Source organism: Equus caballus, chromosome 5, assembly GCF_041296265.1.
Source record: "Equus caballus isolate H_3958 breed thoroughbred chromosome 5, TB-T2T, whole genome shotgun sequence".
Lineage (NCBI taxonomy): Eukaryota > Metazoa > Chordata > Mammalia > Perissodactyla > Equidae > Equus > Equus caballus.
The window spans coordinates 31,873,508-31,899,389 of record NC_091688.1 but is presented as its reverse complement, the minus strand read 5'-3'; the positions used below and the strand labels follow the sequence as shown (position 1 = coordinate 31,899,389).

Genomic DNA, 25,882 nt, shown 5'->3' with positions numbered 1-25,882 from the left:
CCTTTGACACACCTCAGGTGCATTTGGGGCCATCTTTAGTCGCTTGGTTCTCTCTTCACTCAACAAGTTCTTCCCAGGAGTCTCTTCGGTCTGCATACCAATAGATTCTTGACAGGTCTGCCCATACTTCCTCAGACAGACCCTGGTGTGCCTGAGTTTTGGAGGCAACATCACTGGCTCAAGCTGGAATCCGAGTTACACACGCGCACAAACAAACAATCCTGCCCACGGAGTAGAACCACTTCAATACTGGTGTTTGAGGACACATACTTATACTTATAGGTACCTGTTCTTTATTAGATTCTGGCCTTATGAAGTTATTACACTTTTTTTCCACAGTGTAGTCTTTTTTTTTAAATAGTCTTTTGACCTGTAGTCTCACCAAATCTGTGAAATTACAGGTCATACTATTAGTGCATTCTTTTTTTTTTTTTTTTTTGATGAGGAAGATTCCCTCTGAGCTAACATCTGTGCCAATCTTCCTCTATTTTGTATGTGGGTCACGGCCTCAGCCCAGCTGATGAGTAGTGTAGGTCTGTGCTTAAGATCCGAACCCATGAACCCAAGATGCTGAAGTGGAGCACAGAACTCAACCACTACGCCACAGGGCCAGCCCCTTTAGTACATTCTTTATGGTAATGCCAACGAGGTAAAATCCTGCAGACCTGGACATTTGGGGAGGATTCTAGGACTCTCTCTATAACCAGATGTCCGTAGTTGTCTCAGGCAAGCATCCAGTAAAATGCCTGACAAATGCTCGATATATATTTATTGAGTTGGGCTGAGTGTTCTAGCCTTAGTCAGCCTCAGACCTGACTTCAGAGATTCTGAGTTATTTAAAGAGTCTTGTTAATAGGTTTATCTCTGTACTGTCTCTTCTCTTTGCAAAATAACCCTGGTTCTAGTTTTTTCTCTTAGGTCTTATTTTCTACCTTTAATCATCTCCACGGCTGCCCTCTGGACAGTCTCCAAGTTCTCTGTGTCCACTTTGAGGTGTGAAGCACAGATTCCAAAGGCCACTTTCTGACTGAGCTGAAGGGCCTTTAGGGACCTAACCCTGACAGCTTGGCTCTTCACGGCTGTCCAAATTGGAGGTTTCCTCGCCTCCCTGGTCCTCTTATGAAGTATCTCCTGATCCAAACTTGCTCTGAAAGCGTCCCTCCATGAGCCCTTTCCACTCTCCTTTTCCTGTTTGCTCCACCTCTCTTCTTGCTCATCTTGAAGGCTGTGCAATCCCAGATTGCCTGCCAAAGTGCGAGCAGAGAAACGATGGTGATGGCTAAGGAGCCCGGAGGAAGGAAGGCTCTTTACGAGGAGGCTGTCTCTCAAAGGTGCGTTAGGTCTTCTTGACCTCTCTTTTGCTCTCTCCCTTCCTCCGTGGATCCTCTAAACCTTGAGTCTCTGCTTGCCCTACATTCTCTGTACTCACAGAGGATCAGGACCTCCAGGGCAACCTGAGCCTGTCCTTGGTCAGAAATGATCCAGGCTCCAAAGGGTTAAGGTCGGGAGCCTTGATGGATGGAGAGGATTATTAGTTACCATTTAGAGAGCCAAGGAAGGGTTCCTCCCTGTTTCCTACACTCCTTTTTCATAGGATCTCTGGCCATGGCCGTGGATAGGAAAAAAAATAAAAAGAGTGGGCCGGCCCCATGGCCAAGTGGTTAAGTTCGTGCATTCCGCTTTAGTGGCCCAGGGTTTCACCGGTTTGGATCTTGGGTGCAGACAGGACACCGCACCTCACGCCATGCTGAGGTAGCATCCCACATAGCACAACCAGAAGGACCTACAATTAGAATATATAACTATGTACTGGGGGGCTTTGGGGAGAAGAAGAAGAAGAAGAAAAAAGAAGAAGATTGGCAACAGATGTTAGCTCAGGTGCCAATCTTAAAAAAAAAAAAGCAGAAGAAAAAGGAAAAAAAGTTTTCAAAGTAATTTAGAAAGTTCTTGTAAACGCTTGTGTTTTCATTTAGCAGCATGAATCCAGGACAGCAACAGACCTTGAGAGGCAGCAACCAACGGGGAATTGAGTGGAAAAAAAATAGAAATCCTAGACTCTCCAAGTGTCCAGCTTTTTGGTGGGGGAGGTAGAGAGGAGGAAGGGATTAAATCAAATCTTTGTGGGGAGGGCTCAGCTCTGGGCTTTCATGGATAAAACACTAAAGCTTCAATTGGAAGAGAATCCAAACCTTAAGTTGCGCTTATAGCTTTAGCTCAAGTAAGAAAAATGAGGTGGGGGGGTCTCAGGGTGGGGACCAAGTCTTAGATGGAGCGGGAGGACTTGGGGATGGATACAGTGGGGAATAAGGCGGAAGAGAGCTATGTCTTTAAGTCTGTCCTATGGTTATACATATTTTTTTCTTCTATGAATGGGTTTTGCTGTAAATTATAGCTTTGCTCGTGGTCCCTTGGGTCAAAAGAAATAGATTCTAAACAGAAAACAGCTCTGATTGGTGACTTTCCTTCTTCCCTCCCCAACCCCCTTCCTAATTGAAACCAAATGTGCAATATATTGGATGCTGGGATCCCTGGCGCTTTCCCAGGAATCCTCAGAATGTGAGGTTTCTCTCAAAGGCATCTTGCATCAGCCTGTGGATGTATGCCTACCACCGGGCTCCTTCACCGGCAAAGTGGAAAAAGAAGCGTTTCACAACAAATTCTTCCTTTTGGGTTGCGGGAACGCAGTGGATTATAGCTCTGTTTTCTTCCTTCAAAACTGTGCACTCCTGGATGAACGTAAGTTATGTGTTTTTCTTCCTTCAATTTTTTTTTTCTTTTCTGAAAATGAAAGCTCTGAATATACTTTTCCTGGTGTCTCAGGAAACGTTTTAAAAAGGAGGCAGAAGGGACTTTCAAGTCAGGAGAGGAAGGGAAGGGATTGGGGCACCATAGACTCGAGAAATCCAAGATCTCATATTTTTGGGGGGCTGGATTTATGTTATGGAGGGAGAATAAAGAGCATTAAGAACCAAAGAAGACTGAAGCAAAGTAAAGGAGTCCTCGCAGCTGCAAGATACAGTAAACAGCGTTAGCAGAGTTGAAATCGTTGGCAGGCCAGACAGGCCGATTGCAGAGCTGATTTTGGGATGGAGAAACTAGAGCAGGGAGCTAAGTTTTGGGGCATTTAGCAGTGGTGTTTGAGCGTCCTGAGTTTTGGAGAGGGCAACTTTTTACATTTTGGTTTTTTCAGGGGAGTTCCTGACTTCATTGTGAGAAGGGCAACTTTGGATGAGGTTTGGGGTGGCCAGGCGGGGGGCTGGGTGGGTCGAGCATTTTTCAGTTGGGGACGAGGAAATACAGCTGCCCAGCCTCATCCTCCCCGCCTCGCTGGCCTGGGGCGCCTCTCCCTTTGTTGCCGAATGACTTGGGACTGTTTGCAGTTGGGACCTCTCAGCCCTGGCCAAGGTTTGAGAGTCCCATCCAAGGGGAAAGAGAATTTTTCCAAGTGGCTGAAACTCCCAGGCCAGCCATTTGAGGCGAGAGTTCGCACTGTTCAAGCCAGTAGGGGTTCAGCACCATTTTGCTGACTGCTTGCCTTCTGCATCCTTTCCCTGGGGGAACACAGAGGGAGAGTTCTGAAAGAGCCTTGGAGATCTTGTCTGATCCGCTCATTTCACAGAGGTTGGGAATGATAGAAGGGGGACTGACTGACAGGGTCACACAGTGAGTTAGTTGTGGGGCTGACAGTGAAATTGAGGTTGTGTTTACTGCTCATCCAGTGCTCTTTCCACTCCATACCTCGCGCTCATGGTCCCTCTTAAGGCCATATATCTACTTTCATGTTCATTTCACGGCTGAGATAATAGAGGCTGTTTAATTAACAAGTAACCAGGAGGATGTTGGTTATCAGCAAGAGAGGATGATGCTAATGGTGGTTCACCAGCTAAGGGTACCTATGGTTATGTTCAGTTGTGTGTATGGAAATAAAAAAAGCTATCATCTGAGTATTTACTATGCACCAAGCTCCATGCTCAGAACTTTACATACCTTATTTGATTGAATCCTCAAAGTTCTTAAGGCATTCTTCCTATTTTATAGATAAGAATTTTAAGACTTCGAGAAGGGAAAGGAGTTGTTCAAGGAAATGCAGCTAGTAAGTCTGAAACTCACGTATGTCTGATTCGAAAAGCTGTGCTGTGAATCACTCTGCAATAATACTCCCCCCCAACACACACACATTTGATTACTTTTCGAGTCAGATTCCACGTTTCCCTCGGTGACCAGGAGGCGAAGGTGTCAGGCGAGAGGAGCCGCCGGGAGTCTCTCTTGGAGGCTGCTTCTGTGCTTGGACGAGTATTTATCTGGATGTCAGAAAGGGGCTGAGAATGAGGGCATCTCCATGCGCTAATTCTGACTGCTTGGTATAGCCTTCCCTTTGTTATGCAAAGAGCCTGGGATTTAGAGTCAGAAGATCCAGGTTCGAGTTCTGGCTCTACCTTTTACTACTCGGCAAAGTTGCTTTACCTTTCTGCACCTCGACCTCTGTATTGATAACGCAGGGATAACAGCAATACTCTTTGGAATTATGGCTTTAAGAGACATTGTGCATGAATGTGTCCTGAAGGCTATGAAGGGCTTAACCACATCAGTTTGTCTGATGACGATCACTGAACGTTGGAATGTAACGTGAGGCGGCCTCTGCTATGTGGGGTCTGGCCAGCAGTGCTGATGCCGGCAGGAGGGCCATTGTGTTTGGCTGTGTGTGAAACTCTGAAATGGGTAGCTTCAGCCTCAGTGCCCATCTCTTTTGAATGGAAGCAATTCCTCGTCACAGAGAATATTCCTGGGTTTTCTATCTGAAACTTGCCTCTGGTGGCCTAGCGGGGCTATGATTCCTTGTCCCAAGAAAGCAGTGGAGGCTGTACGACATCATGTTGTTCAAGCATCCTCTGCTTGGGTCTTCTTCATCTCTGAACAAGAAGGGTTTAGTCAGGATCAGTCCACTGGTTTCTCCTCAAAGGAGACTGGCTGTGGAGGAGCTTCATATCTAGCTGAGGATGGATCCTTGACCCAGGACCTCCTGGTCACCAGCAGGCACATTTCACCCTGTCCTTTACCTCATGTGTCCTCTTCTGTGCTTGTAGTTAGAAGGAATGCAGCTGTTCCTGGGGGGCAGGGGTGGGGGGCCAGCAGGCAGTGGGGAGGCCCCTGCCTCTGCTTCTGGCTGAGATCTGTCTACTTTATAAACACTAAAGGTAGGGGAAGTTTGAAAGGTGTTTCCAGAATCTTTTACTTAGAATACTCAAATTGAAATTCCCAACAGTATCCATGTCTGTGAGACTATAGAAAATATATATATTGGTCTCTGCCCCCAGGTCACAGGACAGAGATTCTAAAATCCTCGTAATTTCCTAAGTGATAAGAGCGGTAGGAGCATCTTTTCTTCTAATCTCTGGTCTTTGACTCCAGTTCCTGACAGAGAGCTCTTAAATCCCTCAAAATTTCCTGGGTGATAGCAGTGTCTTTTGTTTTAATAAGGTCACTCTGGGTGGACTCCCAGATGGGGGCTTGTCACCAGAAAGACCAAACCATGATTAGAAGCTTGGAATTTTCAGCCCCACCTCCCATCTTCCAGGAAGGGGAAGGGGTTTGGGGACTGACCTAATGATTGATCACGCCTAGGTGATGAAGTTTCTATGAAAATTCCAGAAGTATGGGACTTGGGGAGTTTCCAGGTTGGTGAACACATCTATGAGCTGGGAGGGTGGCACACCCCCAACTCCACAGGGACAGAAGCTCCTGCACTTGGGACCCTTCCAGACCTTGCCCTATATGTCTCCTCATCTGGCTGTCCATCTGTATCCTTTATTATATAATAAACCAGTAAATCTACGTGTTTCCCTGAGTTCTGTGAGCTGTTCTAGAAAATGGGTGAATCCAAGGAGGGGGTTGTGGGAACCTCTGATTTGTATCCAAGTCAGACAAAAGTTGTGGGTAACCTGGAAACTCACTACTTGTGGTTGGTGTCTGCACTAAAGGGACAGTTTTGTGGCACTGAGCTGTTAACCTGTGGGTGGGGTCTGCCCCAACTCTGGGCAGTTAGTGTCAGAATTGCTTGGTGTGGAAAACCCACACATCTGTTGTCAGAAATATTGTGAGCGTGTGAGTAGAATAAAACTGAGTTTTTCCTAGACAACGTCCAAGCACAGAGTGGGAGTGTCGTCTGAAGGAGCCTCACCATCTCCCCACTTTCCCCTAGCTTCTCTGTTAACTCACTGCTTTCTTCCCTTTTTATATAGTCACTTTGCAGACTTTGTCAGATGAATTATCTATCACATGTAATGAATCTAGTCAGACCTTTCCATGTGACTGCATTTTTAATAGACACACTAAAAAATTAGTGGCCTCGCCCCATATATTAATGTCACACCATTTTAAATTAGCGTTAACTCTCAGACTCTCTTCCCAAGTTCCTTTGTAAGATCCACTTTCAGGCACTTTACTTCACCCACCCCTCAAACACGCCGCCCAAAAGCACGTCTCACAGGCATCCAGAAAGCTAACACCCGTCTAAAAACAGACCTCCACAGACATGCTGAGGTCTTGTGCCAGCTGACATAAGTGCTGACCTGTCTGCAGCGCAGACACACTGGACTCTTTGTGCCCCTTGACCTGTTTGAAGCCGTGTAACATATGAAGCAACTCTCTCCCAACAATGACCACTCAGTCCAGATAGATGTCCACCATCCCCAGGCATCCGGAGCTTCTCTGAATTCAGCAACCATCCGCGAAGGCTGTCACCAGTAAATTAGAAAGCTTGGGTAGGACTTGAGGATCTCCAGATCAGTTACACAAGGATGTCTTCAGGTGGGGGGTGGGAATCAGTCCTTTGAAGCATTCCCCATGTGATTCTAATGTGAACCTCCACTGATAAATCTCCACGTTTGTTGCCTCAGCCATTCTTTAGCATGGAGTAAGGGCAGGCTTGGGAGAGAAACCAACCATGGTCACATCGCCTCCCCCATTGTCTTGCAGAGAATTTAACTGTCAGCGCTCCCCTCCTCTGGTTGGCTTACCTCCCTTTTCTGGCTGGCTTCTCTGATCATGGTTGAGACCTCCTCACGATGTACACAACCTCCCTTTCGCCCTTAAGTGACAGCTTGTCCAGGCCTCAGACTCTTTCCAATGTGAAGTCAGACTGACCTGGCTTCCAATCCTTGCTTTATACTCACTGGCCATGTGACCTTGGGCAACTGCTTAAGCTCTCTAAGTCTCAGTTTCCTACTCTGTAAAATAAGGATTATAATTCCCATCTAATAGTTATTACAGATGCAACTTGTGAGTACTTAGTGTATGTTTAGCATGTAGTTAATAAATGATGTCGATAATGATTTTTTTTTTTTTTTTGCTGAGGAAGACTCATCCCAAGCTAACAGCTGTGCCAATCCTCTTCTATTTTTTCAGTATGTGGGCCACCAACACAACATGGCTGCTAACAGAGCAGTGTAGGTCCAAGCCCAGGAACTGAACCTAGGCTGCAGAAGAAGAGTGCGTTGAACTTAAGGCCACCGGGGCTGGCCTGATGATGATTATTTTTATTACTAGTTCAGCACTGTTGCTTTGGCTACCCTTGTTCAACCGCATAGCACCAGCCCAAGTATTTTCCCATAGCCCATTCCTCAGTCCAACAACATTCTTCCTCGCCAACAACATTCACCCACCAAAGTCCGCTTCTGCCAAGAATACTCCCCAAAGTGCTTTCACAGTGGAAAGGACATGGGTTTAAATTCTGGCTCTGCCATCAATTACTAGCCCTGTAACCTTGGACAAGATATTTAACCTCTCCAAGTCTCATTTTTCTCATCTCATAGGTTTGTGACAAAAAATAGGTACTATTAGATATGCAAAGGAGCCAGCATAAAGCCTCATACATAAATGGTGGTCTGAATAAGTGAGTTCCCAGTAAATCTTAACCCTCTTACTTTTTTCTGATGGAATCTTTGATACTTTATTGTCTAAATATCCAAGTCTCTCCCTGTTTTCACCATTCTGCTACATTTCTCAGGAGTTTTTAACCTGTTTCTCTCCCTGGTTGTTCTGGGATTCCTTGGCAATTCTCCTTTATTTTATTTGGCTTAATTCTATTTAGCAAGCATTTATTGACTGCCTACTAGTGTTAAGACACTCTGCTTAACATTTTCTAATAACAATAGCTTAATAAAGGAACTGAGATGACCAGATGCCTTGTCTGGGGATATTCACCAGGACACCAATCACCTAATGGCTAAAGTGATGGTCTCTAAACTTTCTCCATCTCTTTTAATTTTATTTGCACACATTTGGATATGTTATGATTGAGCCTGTGTTACTCAGATATGATTTGGCTGAAAATAATTCTATTCTTATTTTGATTTCCTTTCTTATTTTTGCTTTCTGTCCTTCCTGTTTTGCATAGAACTATTTGATATTTCCAAGTTTCGGTAATTCTCCAAGCAATGGAGATCCCAGAATTTGGCAGGTCATCTACTTATTAGCTGGAATCTCATTTTGGCCTTGAAGCACTAAAAGGGTTAGATTTGAGCCAGCCCAAGTATCACTGGGGCCTGGAAGAGCAATGAAAAGACAGAAAAGTTCTAAAATGGGTTTAGACTTACCCCCAAGCTCCTGGGTTCAGCTGGGCTTCCGCTGGGAATTGGGCATTGTCTATGATGGATTCACTCATTCAACTGTCTTGTAGCTTGTGTTTTGTGGCTAGAGAGACCCCAAAGAAATGTTTGAGGACACCCTTCTACCTACTGCTCAGAGGTTAATGCTCCATGCTCCATGCTCCATGGAGTGGGTGTGAGGGAGACAGCATGTGAAGAATAGAGCCTTGTGTGCAAACGGTAGTGAGAAGAACAGGTAGTAAGATTTTGGTCCCAGCACCATCATTTTCTACATTCTGGACCTCAGAGAAGTCTTTCTTCATTGGGTCTCAGTTTCCTGTCTCCCTCATGAGTTTCTGTGCCCTCCTTTTGGGTTCAGATAAGATAATGTGCAGGAAACTGTAAACCGTGAAGCTCTGTGCTGATGAAGATGGGACATTTCATAGGTAGCTAATCCAGCAAAATTCACTGTGCACAAGATTGTCTGTAGGGTCTTAATGGCTTAGACAGCCAAAAATAAATTGAGATGGGAGATGGATTAAAAAGGAGGACAAATAGTCTAGTGTCTTTTCTGCATTTTTTCATTTTAAGTTTTGAACACTCTATGAATTCAGAAAACATGAAACAATTAAAATATCAGTGAACTCTCGTGTCTAAGATAAGCAGTTTCTCATTGATTTTATTTTTTCACTCCAAAGGTCCTGATTTTTTTTTTTAATCGCAAGGCATGTTTTTTTCCACTATGAATTTCATAGCATCTTGGTAAACTCTGTCATAATTTTGTTTTTGCTGAACTCATTTCTTCATTTCTCAGCAAATGGTTATCGGGTGCCTGCTCTCTGCCAGGTAACTGTTATAGGTTTTAGTGATCAAGAAAACCAGCAAGATTATAGATGTTTATGATCATTCATCACTTTAGACAGTCATTACTTTAGGTTCTGGAGAGCATAATATGAAATTGGCTGGACAAAACTCACTTTGGAAAATCGGTAACCAGGATTGGGTTAATAAGGTTTTGCTTTTTAAATTTTAAGTGTAATTCAAAAAAGTTCCTGTATGATGGTTGTCAGCAGAGCCAGTCATTGTACAAAACATAAGACCCAAAGTTTACTATTTTATTTTTCATAATTTCTTTTTTCAAATTAATAGACTTTATATTTTAGAGCAGCTTTAGCTTTACAGAAAAATAGAGCAGAAAGTACAGAGAGGTCCCATGCACCTCTTCTCCTTTTTGCCTATAGTTTCCCTATTAGCATCTTGTATTAGCATTATATTTTATTTTTTTATCAATTACTCAATATGTATTTATTAAACATCCGTTGTATGTTCTCTACTAACTATGGGAGTAAGAAAGAATAAATCATATTTCTGCCTCTCAAATTGTTTGTAATGTTGCATATCTACAGTTTGGAGCCTCTTACTCATTAAAAAAATTTGTTGTGCAGTTAGCGCCTGCCTAACTTGGTGGTAAGGTTAGCACAATGCCTGGACATAGCTTGTTGCTGTTACGCCATTGAGTCAATACTGACTCCTACTGACCCTGTGTACAGCAGAGCAGAACCCTGCCTGGTCTTTTTGCACCATCCTCTCACCTTCTGCTGCTGTATCAGACAATGCTCTGCTGCTATTCATAGGGTTTTCGTGGCCAATTTGTTTTGGAAGTAGGTGGCCAGGTCCTTCTTCCTAGTCAATCTTAGTCTAGAAGCTCTGCTGAAACCTGCCCACCATGGGTGACTTTGCTGATGTTTGAAATACTGTTGGTATAACTTTCAGCATCACAGTAACAAGCAGCCACCACAATATGACAACCAACAGAGGGTTGGTGTGGTTCCCTGACCAGGAAACCAACCCAGGCTGTGGTGGTGAGAACACTGAATCTTAACCACTAGACCACCAGAGCTGGCTCTGGACAGAGTAGACATTCAATAAATACCTGTTAATTATATGAACAAATGAAAATGAAGGATTGCGAATTAGAGGACATAATCCCTGTCCTTAAGAGCTTGAGAAACAACAGACACATATGACAGTGATTAAAGAAAATTTCAAAAATAGATAAAATGTTATTGGATCCCTGAAAAAGGAGACAGTGGTATAGGCAAATAAGGGAAAAAAGCAATCACTGACAGGCCCATTTTCCTCACTGGGCTTGTATTCCTGACCTTATCATCAGCATTGTCTTTGTTGCTGTGGTCTTTGCATTATCATCTTAACTATGGCTATCATTCTATGTCTAAATCCAGGCACTAAAAAATGAACTCCCCCATCCTCGTGATGGTTGCACGCGCGCATATGTGTGTGTGTGTGATTTTGGTAGTTTTCAAGTGCCACCACACCAATGCATGCCAGTTACACTGCTCACTGGGAGTAGAACGAATTGCTCCGTGGGCTCCATGGAAAACGAGATCACAACTTGGAAGTCCTCATGGGAGCCATACCAACAAAATGCCTTGTAGGACTGTAATTTCCCGGAGATACAAATAACTTAGAGGAGGGGTGAGGGTTACAAAGGCTGCCGGGACTTGTCCCGTCAGGATGTACACTCTTGAGATTCTGGGGAAAAATTTGATCTAAAGAAGAGGGTGGTGGGAGTTAAATTCATTCCAGAGCAGCTAATTGTTCCTCAGGTAGAAGTTCGAATTTTAGAACATGTACATTATATAGAGTTTTAAAATTGAGATTATAAGGTTAAAATAACATAAAAGTAAATTAGAAATAAATTCTGATCCCAATAAAAATTCCACTAAGTTATTTTGTGGCTACTGACAAACTGATTCTAAAGTTTATATGGAGAGACGAAAGATCCAGAGTCGCCAGCTCAATATTGAAGGAGAAGAACAAAGTTAGAGAACTGATATTACCCAATTTCAAGACTTACTATAAAGTTACAGTAATCAAGACAATGTGGTATCAGTGAAAGAACAGACAAACAGATCAATGGAACAGAATGGAGAGCCCAGAAACAGATCCATATAAAAATAGTCAACCGATCGTAGACAAAGGAGCAAAGGCGATGCAATGGGGCAAAGATAGTCTTTTCAGCAAATGGTGCTGGAACAACTGGACATTCACATGAAAAAAAAAATCTAAAAAAAAATAAATGGACTTTATGTCCTTCATAAGAATTAAATCAAAATGAGTCATGAACCTAAATGCAAAACGCGAAACTAAATTAAACTCCTGGGAGATAATACAGAAGAAAGTCTACATGACTGTGAGTATGGAGATGCCTTTTCAACACCAAAGCCATGATCCTTGAAAGAAAAAAATTGATAAGCTGGGCTTCATTAAAATTAAAAACTTCTACTGTGTAAAACAGTATCAAGACAATGAGAGTAGAAGCCATAGATGGGGAGAAAATATTTCCAAAAGACACATCTGATAAAGGACTGTCATCTAAAATATGCAAAGAACTCTTAAAATTCAACAATAAGAAAATGAACAACTGATTAAAAATTCGGCAAAACAGACAGCTGACCAAATATGATATACAGATGGCAAGTAAACATATGAAATGATGTTCAACAATATATGTCATTAGGGAATTGCAAACTAAAACAATGAGTCAACGCCATACACCTATTAGAATGCTCAAAATCCAGAACACTGACAGGACCAAATGCTGGTGCTGATATGGGGCAACAAGACTCATTCATTGCTGGTGGGAATGCAAAATGGTATAGCTACTTTGGAAGATAGTTTGGCAGTTTTCTACAAAACTGAACATGCTCTAACCATATGATCCAGAAGTCATGCTCCACAGTATTTACCCAAATGAATTGAAAACTTATGTCCACACAAAAACTTGCACACAGATGTCTATGATGTTTATGGAAGCTTTATTCATACCTGTCAAAACTTTGAAGCTACCAAGACGTCCTTCAGTAGGCGAATGCATAAATAAATTGGTACATCCAGATAATGGAGTACGATTCAGCACTAAAATTAGCTATCGAGCCATAGAAAGACATGGAGGAAACTTAAATGTATATTACCAAGTGATAGAAGCCAATCCGAAAAGGCTACATACTGTACGATTCCAACCAAACGACATTCTGGAAAAGGCAAAACTATGGAGACAGTAAAATATCAGTGGTTGCCGGGGGTTGGGGAGCGGCGAAGGCTGAATAGGCAGAGCAGAGGGGATTTTTAAGGCAGTGATGAAACTATTCTGTATGATACTGTATTGGTGGATACATGTCATCATAAATTTGTCCAAATCCATAGAATGTACAACACCAAGAGTGAACCCTAATGTGAACTATGCACTTTGGGTGATAATGATGTGTCACTGTAAGTTCTCCACTTGTAACAAATGTAGCACCGCAGCGTGGGATGTCGATAGCGAGGGAGGTTGTGAGCACGTGTGTGGGGGCGTATCGGAACTCCCTACTTTCAGCTCAATTTTGCTGTTAAACGAAAGCTGCTCTAAAAAGTAAAATCCCCAAACCCAAAATTCCCAACACTCTGATTTCGTCTTGGCTATTTCTTTCTTATTTGAAGGTAGACTTTGTAATATAGCTATAATAATGGGCATTTATATTTAAAAATTACTAATTTTGTTTTTCAGATAAGTATGGCTTTAATAATATCATTTTATTTAACAAAGCTAATGGAAGCAGAAACTTTTAAAATTGTTGAGAAAATCTAATTCAATAGATTAATAGCAGATACTTGGGAACTCTGTTGTATTATTCAAATTATAATAACTGTCACTTAAGAGAATAGTCATTTAAGTCCTTTTAACTAATGCAACATATAACCGTTCTCACTTAAAATCACAGTATGGTAGAAAGAGTGATGGGCCAAGGGTGAATAGGGTGAGATTTTAATTTTAACTTTGCCACCTACTAGTAGTTGAACTTTGTGCAACTACATTTTTTAACCTATCAGCACTTCGATTTTCTCATCTGTAAAGGGCAATGTAAAATTTCTACATTTGCCAGTTGAATTATGCTAATCACTGTCCATACCAGCACCTGTACCCCCATATCCACTTTCACAGCTAAGTCTTAAATCACTGGTCTAAGCTCTCATTTGAGTTGGGCAGGGTTAGGGCAAAGATAAGTCTGGCAAAGGTCTTCGCCGGTTAAATAGGAAACAAAGAGCTTGACACCTTAAAAATGGCTCCATATTTGTTACCTGCAGGCCGTATGTAACAAATGAGTCCTGGTTTCAAGTGAAATGATGCATGTGAAAACCCTGGACACACTTACAGCGTTGCTTTACCTAAAAGTGTTTAAGGCACTAGCAGGGGTACCTCTAATATCGTTTGCAAATAAGGTGATATTTGGTTCCATGAAAGTATTGAAATAGTCATAATGAAAAAATACAGGAACTTTATTGAATGTTCTTACACTTAATGCTAGATTTTGTGATTGTTTTTTATAACAAAGTCTGTGGTGGGGGTGGGAAGGTGCTATAATATTTTCAGTGCTTGGAACCTCTAAAGGTCTTAATCCAGCCCTTTGTAGGAACATAAGCTATTGTCGCCCACAACTGTTCCTGAATTTACTCAGCCACAGTTCCCTAGAGCTAGCGGGAGGAGTACTATGATGCTATTCAAAAATACGTTCAAATCCATCCTTTGGATGAAGAGGTTATTATAGTTACCATTGCGTGACTCGGCAATAGGCATTAGGGAAAAATACACACCCCACTGATCATGGGGTGTTAAAACACCTTCTTGTGTACAAATGAGGGTTAGACGAAAGTGACGACAAAACACTGAAGTATGTAGACCCGCGTCATTTCCTTTTATCAGAACTCAATAATTCCTGCCGTCATCATTAACAACACTTCTTAAGGCCAGGTAAATGGCTTCAAGGGTAAGGCAAATGGCTTTCCACATTCAAAGAAGTACTCCCTTGACTCTCCCTCGAATAATAGCTTTGCTAAGGCTGAGAGGTAGGGCGCCTTGGGAAGCTACTGAAGCGGCTGTGGAGGCCGTGTAGAACAGACATGCTGCGGGGGTGGCTTCAGTTATGGGTTTCTGAAGGGCTGCGCAGATTCTCTGCCACCTGGCCTTGGTGAAAAGGCAGGGGCGGGCTTTTCCAAGGGAGACAGAAAAGACTCAGCTCTCTAAGAAACTTCCCTCAGGGTTATCTAATTTGATGTTACTCCAACCAAAACAATATATGGACCTATTTTATAGGGAAAATTTTTTCAGCTCCTTAGGATGATTGATTATCTGGACATTATTAAAACATGTACAAACATAAAATTAGGTATACACTTAAATTAGGTTCCCGGATCCAGTTTGCACGTGTGCGTGTGTGAGTCTGTGTGTGTGTTGGGGGGAGTTTCCCACATAACACCAAGCAGTTCTTGGAACATCAGCTGGGTGTCCTACAATTCAACTCAATTCTGACACTACATACGCAGAGATAGCATCGGATTCCACAGATCAAGGGTTCAGTCCTACAATAGTGTCCTCCTCCAACCCCCCTGTCCCCTGCAGCCACCAGCTGCAAGTCCAGGCTGTTACCTGTGCTTCTGACCAACAACCTACAGCCTGGAGGTTCCCACAATTCCCTCTTGGACTTCAGGTGCTGGTTGAAATTCCAGGTTGTTAGCTGTATTTCTGACCAACTGGCCATAGATCAGAGGTTCCCATGACCCCCTTCTTGGGCTCAATTAATTTGCTTGATTAGCTCACAAAACTCAGAGAAACGTTTTACTTACTAGATCATTGGTTTATTATAAAAGGATATGACTCAGGAACAGCCAGAAGGAAGAGACGAATAGGGCAAGGTATGGGGAAGGGGTACGGAGTTTCCATGCCCTCTCCAGGTGCGTCTCTCTCAGGGCCTCTGTGTATTCATCAACCCGGGAGCTCTCTGAACCCTATCCTTTCGGGTTTTTATGGAGACTTCATTACACAGACATGACTGATTAAATCACCGGTCATTGGTGATTGATTCAACCTTCAGCCCCTTTCCTCTCCCCAGAGGTGTGGGCTGGGACTGAAAATTCTAGCCCTCTAATCACATGATTGGTTTCCCTGGCAACCAGCCCCCATTCTTAGGTGGGGTCCAGAAGTCACCTCATTAACCTAACAGGAGGCAACTTTATGGCTCTCACAGGAAATTCCAAGGGTTTTGGGAGCTCTGTGAGCTGGGACCTGTGTACAAAGACCAAATATATATGAAAAGTATATTTCGGTCATCTGAATGATCAAATATATCCTTCGTTATAAATCACAGTATTGCAACACTACTTATGCTTTAGTTCTTCTGCAATATAAAGCCAAAACAAATTTATAAATGAAATTAAACATAACTATAAACTCAATAAGAAAACTAAAAACATTAATATGTCAGATGATGTGGTTTGTTGAAACTAATCAGTAGTGTGGAGGTTAACGATAGACAGAGTGGACCCATGCTGCCTCAGGACCTGGTCTATGTTTAATCTGGGTCTGTTATTTAAAGGTAATTAACACACACAGAAAATGTCTATTGGTGTAAGCATGCTAAACAAAGTGTTATTCATCGCCTCAAGGGTTTACAAGTTTAGGAAAATCAGATCTTACACTTAATCAAACCTCTGCTAGCAGGCAACGGTCAAATGTGAGTTTAATGAGGTATCATTTAATCATTTGTTAAACTGTCTATTCACTTGAAGATAAGGTTAGCATTGTGGTGGGGTTGAAATTGCTACTAAACGGGTATCTAATCCAATTACTAATAGATCTGGGGACAGAATCATTCTGCTTTGTGTGTTTATGCCTCGGTTTCGGCTTATAAACTGGTAGGTGTTGGTTGTGTAAAGAGACAGAGCCGGCACCAGGCAGCATGAACGTGGCATTGACCTCTGGCTGAGCAGATCCCACTGCCCAATGCCGGGTGATGACTCAGCTCTCCCACTGTTTTCTCTCTTTCTAGATTTATTCTTGACTCGATCTGGCTTTCATTTGGCATTTGTACAATTGTAAGCACAAGTGAAAAGGCAGGCACTGAAATTCTATGATAGCACTTGGTTACCACTAGGATTAACAGTTTCAAATTAGAGAACTGAAGATATAAAATTTTAAAAATTCTGGAAATATGTTGTGGACCACAGGAATACATTTACAGTTGGAGACACGCTGCTTTAAAACTAAATTCAGATGCCATTTTTTTCAGGAAAACTTTTCTAATCTGCCCTTTTTCTTTTAAATTTCATTAACAATTAAAAGTAACAATCAGGATGACTTCAGAGTGATGAGTGTTCATTGTACCAAAATTTATGTTAAGCAATTTATATATATTATCTCAATGAAACCTTATAATAATTGTGTAAAGTGGGAATTTTTCATATTTTCTATATGAGGTCACATGATACTAAAAGAGGGTCAATCATATAGCAAGAAAGTGGCAAGAACTGGAATTTGAACCTAGGTCTTTCTCATTGCAACACCTAACTTTTTACCACTGCTTTGTTACTCTCCTTGTGCCTCCATGATACCTTGTGAATATCTCTTTTATCGCAAGCAGGCACCACTGTTTTATAGTTATCTCCTTATATGCCTGCCTCTTCCATTAGGCGAGTGGGTCTCAAACTTTAGCATGCATCAGAATCACCTCCAGCGCTTTTTAACAATGCAGATCCCAGGCTCCACTCAAGTCTTGGTAAATAAGAAATTTTCTGTGCAATGTGCGGGGAACCTGTATTTTTTTTAACAACCTCCTTCTGGTGATTCTTTTTCAGTAGTTTCTCTGATCCTGTTTTCAGTAAAACTGCATTTGACTGTGGATGCCTCAAGGATGGTTTTTTTTTTTTTTTTGGGTGAGGAAGATTGGCCCTGAGTTAACATCTGTACCAATTTTCCTCTATTTTATGTGGGACACCACCACAGCATGGCTTGACAAGCAGTACTAGGTCCACACCCAGGGTCTGAACCTGTGAATCCTGGGCCACTGAAGTGGAGTACGCAAACTTAACTACTACTACGTGGGCCAGCCCCAAGGACAGTGACTGTTTTTTATCCACCTTCATATCTCTAGGACTTGCTCACTAAATGTTTGTCAAATAATTCAAAGAATGAATGAAGGAGGGAACAATTGTCAATAGAGAATATGTTCTTGGGAAGAACACTTTTTTGGCCAGACCCTTGGAAAATTTAGAGATACATGTTTAAATATCATTTAATATACTTAGTCTAGACTCTCTTTCCTGGAGGCCAAGTATGGCAAGGAGCCTACAAAGGTGGCAGAAAGCACAGCTCTGTCCATAAGAAAAAAAATGAAAACTCCAGGATGTGATAGAATCAATCTTATTCCCTTTTTCTAAAACTAAAGTCAATTGAACTAGAAAGTCTTAAATGCCTTTGAGGCCCAGAAAGGGGTTAGTTTCCTAGCATTTTGTAGATGTGGCATTTTCTGCTTAATTCGTAGTTCTGAGGTCAATGTGGATTCATTCCTTTATTCGGCAAGTGTTTTTGAGTACTTATTAGTGCCTTGAATGTAATAAGGCACAATCTTTTCTCTTCCTGAGTTTACCATCAGTTAGAAAATTCAGGAAACAGTAAAGGAGCAATAGGAGTGAATGTGGGGCTAGTTGCTCAGTGTGCAAGTGGAGAGAGCACAGAAGGGTTTGCACAGTCAGGGGAGAGGGGCTGGATGCTAGAAGCTGAGTAAGAACGGGATGGAATTGGATAGGCAGGAAGCAAGGAGCAGGAAGAGCAGAGGCTTGGCAATCAGCCTGCTTATGACCGGCCGGCTCAGTTACCAGGGAGGACATGAGCCTGGGGTGGTGGGAAATTTCCACTGGGGAGCCCAGAGAAATAGCATGGAACAGATGTGTTTTATTACATTAAGGAGCACTGTGGATGTTGTGGAGTTGTGAACGCTTTCCTTTATGTTAAAGCAGGTGAAGTGTTTTAAGGAGATTCATGTGACTGCAGCATGTAAGGTAAACTGCAGGAGAGAAGGAGGTAAGTCAGGGAGACGCATTAGAAGGTGCTCTCTGTCATCCAGACGTGAAGTGATCAGGTTTGGACCAGGGTGTGGAGTGAGCAAGGACAAGACTGGAGAGGCTGTGGGAGTAACTTGTAGGACACTGACGGGATACTATTGCTGCTAATGGTGGGGCAGAAGCACAGTGAAACTCACACGCTAGCTGACATGGAATGTGTGAGTACCTGGAAACCCATTTTCCCGCAAGAACTCTCAGTTGGAGACTAGTGACTTAAGCTTATAACCAGGATCCCAAGTCAAAAGTTCTCAGACAGCTGTTTCACCGTTTGTTGTTGGAAGAGCAAATGGCTCTGGAAGAGACTAGGACTATTTGTTGTTTCTCTTTCCTCCTCTGTCTCTCGTCACTTTCCCCACCCGGTTCTCACAGTGAGGACCTCTCCGTATTGACACTTCTGCTTGGGACTCACAAGGAAAATCTTTCTAATTAGATGAAAGTGGTGCCTCGCAAAGAACAATCCCTGGAAACCTGTGGGTTTTTAAATAGATAACAACAGAGACAGGGCAAGGGCCGGAATTCTGTGATCAAATAAGTTTGGGAAAAATTCTTAGAGAATTAAACAGGTTTCTTCATTGCGGGACTTCCTAAGGTCTTTGACTGTCCAAGAGCGGGGTAGCTTATAGTACTCCACAAACATTTTGGACCATGGAGCTCTTTTTAAAAGAAGCATCTTGAGGGGAGAGGGTTGCATGGCATAGATTCTGAGAAATTAGAGACTAGAGAGTTTGGCTTAAAAATAAGTCTCTTGCACTAAAGGTTGGTAGTATAATGGGAAGAAACAAGAGGTTGGAATTTTGGTGAGGGTTCTACTTTTTTTTTTTTTTTTTTTACAGATTGGCACCTGAGCTAACATCTATTGCCAATCTTCATCATTTTGTTTTTTTTTTTTCCTTTCTTCTTCTCCCCAAAGCCCCCCCAGAACATTGTTGTATGTTCTAGTTGTAGGACCTTCTGGTTGTGCTATGTGGGATGCCGCCTCAGCATGGTTTGATGAGCAGTGCTAGGTCCGTGCCCAGGATCTGAACCTGCGAAACACTGGACTGCCAAAGCAGAGCGTGGGAACTTAACCACTCAGCCACAGGGCCAGCCCCAGAGTTCTACTTCTAACTGGTCATCTGCTCATTGAACTTCCCTGGGTCTGTTTTCACAGACATTACACTAATACTAGATGAATTCTTAAGTTCTTTCAACTCCAAAAGGCTGTGATCATGTGCGTATTCAGACAAGGAAAATAATCTGTGATTTTTCTATTCTGTAATAACACTGGTGGTTGAGACAGTGGTGGGGAAAGTGAGGGCAGAGAGACAGTGACAACAAGACGAATAAGATGTGGTTTGAACCCTTGAGCTGATTATATGGTTGGGCACAGTGACAGTGCTGGACTGATGTCACAGAGATAAATGAAGTTTCTAGTTTGCTCTCAGGCTTCTCTGAATCCAGCTGTGTCCTATGGTGCACATGCAACTCTCCCAGTTGCTAAGGCAATACCAATTCCCAATGGTCACTTAATCCATCTAGTCTTAGTTTTGCTACTAAGCAGTGTGAAGCCTTAGATAAATCAGTTAAGCCTCTAAGTCTGGGTTTTCCTCATCTGTGAAATAAGGGAGTTAAGATTAGATCAGGGACTCCCAATATTTTGCGTGGAGGAACCATTTTTGTTTTCCTGGATCCTACCCAGATCCTTTCTTCTTCTACCCACTCAATGCAGGTGAGCTCCAAGGTCCTGTCTTCAGTTTCCCTCTCTTCCTTCTTCCCAGATCATCTCAATTGCTTCAGCCTTCAGTTACCGCCTTTGTGTATTTGATATTCAGATATGTATCTCTCACACCAAACTCTCTCTTGAGTGCCAGACACAAATTTCTACGTCTCTGCTCAATGTGTTTACCTGTTCCGATTGTAGGGAAAGCAAATTCCTTGTGTTCAAAACCCAGCTCACCATCTTCCCTTACAAACCAATTCCTCTTCTAGTTTTCTTGGAACTCATTAATAATAATGTGGTCCTGGGCACGTGCAGGCTGGAAACTCAGGCTCTGTGACTCCTCCTTCTGCCTTGCTCTAGCCAGTCACTGGTCAACCCTCAATGCTCTCCATGCTATTCTTATACCTCCACGTTATTTCTTTTCCCTTCCTGATGTCGTTTTTCTAGGTCAGGCTGTAACTGGTCACTCTGCTCTGTCTCTCCTCTAAAGCATTCCACATCCCAGGGTAAGCCTTATAGGGCCTCTCTGAACCTGCCAGCCCTCCCTTCCAAAGCTTTTCCTGGGTCACTCCTGCTCACTCCTTGCCAGTGCCCACAGCCTCAACGATATTCCAGCTTTATCTTCAGTTACTGAGATGTTCCTGTCCTCCAGCCACTATTTATTGATCTCCTCATTCCATAACTTGCCTATTCAAATTGTACCCTTTTCTTACACTTTCGTGTTCATTTTTTCTACCTGACAAAATTCCAGTCGTATTTCCAGAGTCAGCTCAGATGATGCCTCCTTCCTCCTTCAACAGGTCTTCCCTGAGCACTCCACTGGCTAGATTTCTCCTTCTTTTAGCACGTTAGTCTTTTCTATCTTATTATCCCACCAACGCAAGTGAATAGTTATATTCATTATATCTTTTTTGAGCCCAAGGAACAGGTTTTCTTCATCTTTAGCACCTATAGCACCTGATATCTTCTGGAAGCTAGAAACTTCATTGGATAAATTAGTATTGAATTATTAATCTGGTATTGAAAATAATAATCCATAAAATGAAACAATCTACTAATCTTAATCTAATCAAATACTGATAAAATAGATAATCTACAAATCCAAAACTAAGAAAATCTGGGTTTTAGTGTCCTTCCATTCTACTTTTATGTCTAGTTTAGGGATGATTTTCTGAAGAATTTTGATTTTAGCTACAATATTGTGTTAGTGAACTAATTAGCTGAGAGCTGAGGATAATTTGTCTCTCTTATGAGACCATCTCTGTGAAGCCGGCTGGCCTTGCTAAGTCGTGACAGGGCTGGTATCCTTTCCAGCTGGAGCATCAGATGACGACATGGTTGAAAACCTGGGCTTTGGAGTAAGGCAGACCTGGTTTTGAATTCTGACCCTGTCCTTGTTAGCCCTGGTACCTTGGGGGAATTTACTTAATGTCTCCAAACCTTAGTTTCCTCATCTGCAAATGGAGGTCATAATACATCTGTCCCGTAATTGTTGTAGATGCAGGTTCTACTGCTAGGAATTACTCAGAAGGATATCTCTCTGTCCTCATCCTCTCCTGGGGGGCTCCCCCAAACCTGGTGGATTTTCTCTAGGTTCTGTGGACCAACAAATGCAAACCACACTGGCCTATGTAATTTCAGAGGCAGATAGAAAGTTGAAACAGAAATGCAGGGACTGTTGGTGCCCATTTTCCTGGCCTGATGAGGAAGAAAGGAAGAAAGTAGACCTGTGCCTCTAATTTTGAATTGGACAGACGAAAAACATCTCAAGAAACTCCTTTTTGTTGGAAAAAAAAAATCTTCTACCATCTTCTCTGCCCCAGTCTTTTTTCTTTTTCTCCTTTATCTCCCCAAAGCCCTCCCTGTACATAGTTGTATATCTCAGTTGCAGGTCCCTCTAGTTGTGGGATGTGGGACTCCACCTCAATGTGGCCTGACGAGTGGTGCCATGTCCGCCTGTGGATCCGAACCCTGGGCCGCCACAGCGGAGCGCGCGAACTTAACCACTCGGCAGCGGAGCCAGCCCCCGCCCCAGTCTTCTACATCTCCAGACTTCCTAAAAGACTAGACCACGGGGGTCCCCTGAAAAGCCAGCTCAGTCCGGGACATACCAGTCTCATATCTTATTTCCATTCATAGAGCAATAAAGAGAAGGAGCTAAGAATTACTGAGCATTGAGCACCCACTATGTGGTAGGCACGTTTCATATGTAGTTACAATTATTCTTCTTATTAACGTTGTGAGGTAGGTGTCATTATCTCTGTTTTACAAGGAAGTAGAAGCCAAGTAACTCCCAAGATTAAACAGCTAGTAAATCTCCGAGTGAGAAAGTGAACCCAGATGGTCTGCATACATTTTAGCATTTGAAGCCTGCAATGTAATTGGACCAAATTAGCCGTATGAGGTGAAGGTTTCCTTTTGGTGAGGGGTTTTCTATGTCAGGAAAATTGTGATCTAACAGGGTTAACCTTTGCCATCTTAGTCCTACAGGCAAATAATTTGCAGAAATACAGTTTGGGGACACTTGGACCCTGATCCTCCTTTCTTCTTCCACAGTGAGGTGACACTCATGATAACAAGTGTTTCAAGAGAGGCTGATGTTGGTAAACATTCCTGTAAAAATAGGCAGAGAGATTGTTAATATAAGTTTGTCTGGAATGGTGAGGTGAGTCCCAATTATAAAAGGGCCGTAGTATAGCGCAAGTCTGAATATTTTCCCAAATGTGAAGACTTCAGTTGCATGCCTTGTTAGGAACCTAGAAGCCAAGGGAAAGCTGTACTAGTATAGGTGACGTCTGTTCTTGCTCTGTGTGGCCACTTTATTCCCTTTAAGTTCTGTATCCTTCCCTGAAGAAACTGGCAATTTACAGTAGCTGTTCAGCAACCCGCGTGAACACTGTGGCACTAGATAGAGTTGTAAGTCGCTACATCCATTCAGCGAAATGCAGCAGATCTGTGGGAAGGAATGACATAACTACACGTGCTAAAATGCAGCTACCCCAGCACGTACAGCCATGCACCGCATAATGACGTTTCAGCCAGTGACAGACCGCATGTACAACAGTGGTCCCATAAGATTAGGACCACATAGCCTAGGTGTGTAGTGGGCTATACCCTCTAGGTTTGTGTAAGTACACACTGTAGTGTTCACACAACAACAAAATTGCCTTACGACCCATGTCTCAGAACATATCCCTGTTGTTAAGCGATGCATGACTCTATAACAGAAAACCCAAGGTGAAATGTATAGTGTGCTAATACTTGATTCTTTTTAATTAAAAAGAACTATACATCCATATACTTTTATAGATGTGTAGGATGGTTCTAGAAGACTACTCAGGTATCTGCTAACTAGTTGCGTCTGAAGAATGGGAATGACAGTCTGAGGTGGAAGAGACCTAACTTTTGGTCGTGTGGAGCAGTGGTTCCAGTGTTGTCTGGAGATCCCTGAGAGTTCTTGAGACCCTTTCAGGGGACCCACAAGATCAAAACTCTTGTCCTACTAGTACCAAGATATTTTTGCTTTTTTGACTCTCATTCTCGAATGAAAGTATGGTGGAGTTTGCTGGAGGTTAGATACATGTCACGTTGCAACAAATTGAATCCAGAAGCAGATTTGAGAGTCTGTGTTTGATTAAGCCAGATATCAAAGAGGTTTTTAAAAATGTGAAACAATGTCACTCTTCTAAGTATTTTTTGAAAGTAGTTATTTTTATAAAGAAATATTATTTGTTAACATGCAACTATTGTTTCAAAGAATTAATAAATTTAAAATTCTCCATTGTAATTTCTAAATCAATAAATATCAACAGGTACTCCCCAATAAACAAAATCTCTTTGAGGTCCTCCGGGATTTCTCAAACTCCTTCAGTGCCTGGGGTACTTGAGAGACTTCTGTTTGAGAATTGTGCACAGGAATGTCAAGTGGGAAAGAAAATGTGAATGAAGCAAAAGTTTGTAATGAAATATTGCTTTTCCCTTTTTCCCCTCCATAAAGGGAGATCTACAACTGGTCTGGAGTTCAATGCTCTAGAAAGTTCCAAGGCTCGTGGCCTGAAGCAAAGACGCTACAATAATTGAAGAGAAACAGAGCCCAGCTGTTCTTGAGGATCTCGTTCCTCAGAGAATGTTCTGCAGCCGTTGATGTAAGTAGGACCAGTCATTGAAGCTCTGTCAGCACATGAGATTGGGGGTGATGGCAGGAGGGGGAACAACCTGCTCCCCATGTCGCTCCCCTGGAGTCCCTCACTTACCCTGGCTGGTGTCACAGGGAGAGTTGAGCATGTGCGTTCTGTGTCCAAAGCTGATGTCAAATGAGAAGATCCTGTATTTGATTGTATTGGAAACCTGATGTTGAATGTCAGCTTATTTTGCACACTTCACTGATCCAGTTATGGCCGCCCAGATTAGAGACCAGTCTTGGGGTGTCTTGGCTAAGGGTGTCTTCTCTGAGTGACCCAGGATGTCTAGGCCTGCCCTATCCCTGTAGGAGCCATCAGAATCTCTGGGGTTCCTGGGTCAATCTGGGTCTCTTCTAATATTGCAACTTCATTTATTAATTTTTTTATGAGTTGCCTTCTTCCGGCAATAATTTGAGATGGCTTAGAGAAAAATAATACTTAATAGGACTACAAAAACCAGGGTAATAGAACCAGAGTCCTGTAATAAGTTTTGGGAGAGCTAAATGTACACGAAAACCTAGCCCAAGGATGCTTATTGCAGATAAGTGCAACATTTAGTTCTGAGATTCAAGGCAAGAAAGGAAGCATGACACACTGCATAGCTTTCATGAGGAAACTAGGAAGCGCTTGCACACGTCAAGGTGGTCTGCTGTAGGGGAATTTTGGTCTCAAGGGGACTTCTCAGTTCATCCTTCAACAGCTCAAATCCCACCAACAAATCTAGAGCTGAAGCAATTCTGTGAGTCTGAGGCCTCCTCAGCCTGGAGCTCATGGAAGGCAGAAATTGTATCTCCTTCATGCCTGCACCTCCAGCATCTAATGCAGGGTCTGGCACGTGGAAGATGCTCAGGGAGAAGCCACTGACCTGACTTAGACTTATATCCCTCACAGCTTCTGTACAACTTGCTGAATAAATGGATGAGGGGGTAAATAATGTGGACCTATGAGTTCTTGGGAGTGAAGGATGCGGGCAGGAGGGTAAAGTAGTGTTTTCTCACATTCCCCAGGAGAATTCTTCTCACTGTCAACGTGCTCACTGGATTACACACTCCTTTCAGTTTATTATCTAGGGACCTACCCCGACCCCCAATTTTCCCCTAGCTTCTTTGTGGTGATAAAATATCTTGGATCTCCTTCTTCCCACAGATTGCCTTGAAACTAATTTCCTTTGCCTTCCTATCCTCCCTTCCTCCTCCCTTCCCTTCCTTCACTCCCTTCAATAGACTTTTGATACTGGAGATCTATGAGGTCTTAACTTGAGTCTTCATGGTGTACTTTTCAGAATGAATAATTCATTGCTACATTTAACCACTAACTAGAAGCTATTGCAGCTTTTCTCTATTACATGAGATTCCTCAAACATTATTTACCCATGAATCATTCTGCTTTACCTTTCGAAATCTATCATTCTGGTCTTTTCTTCCCCTGCCACCCAAACTTAAATGACTATTTCCAGAAAT

The 25,882-nt window shown here is 42.6% G+C and overlaps 1 protein-coding gene across 4 annotated transcripts in view; it reads left to right on the top strand.

Annotated features, from left to right (window-relative positions):
• The first annotated feature begins 2,117 nt into the window (after positions 1 to 2,117).
• Positions 2,118 to 25,882, top strand: part of DDR2 (discoidin domain receptor tyrosine kinase 2) — a 152,791-nt gene continuing 129,026 nt past the window's right edge. Inside the window, exons 1-3 of one of the 4 annotated variants that reach the window (XM_070266811.1) lie at positions 2,118 to 2,218; positions 2,544 to 2,736; positions 24,239 to 24,386. The gene's annotated coding sequence lies outside the window, so the exon portion shown is untranslated. Of the gene's footprint in view, positions 2,219 to 2,542; positions 2,737 to 24,238; positions 24,387 to 25,882 lie in introns of those variants that run through there. The other 3 variants (XM_070266808.1, XM_023640813.2, XM_070266810.1) reach the window with 3 other exon arrangements.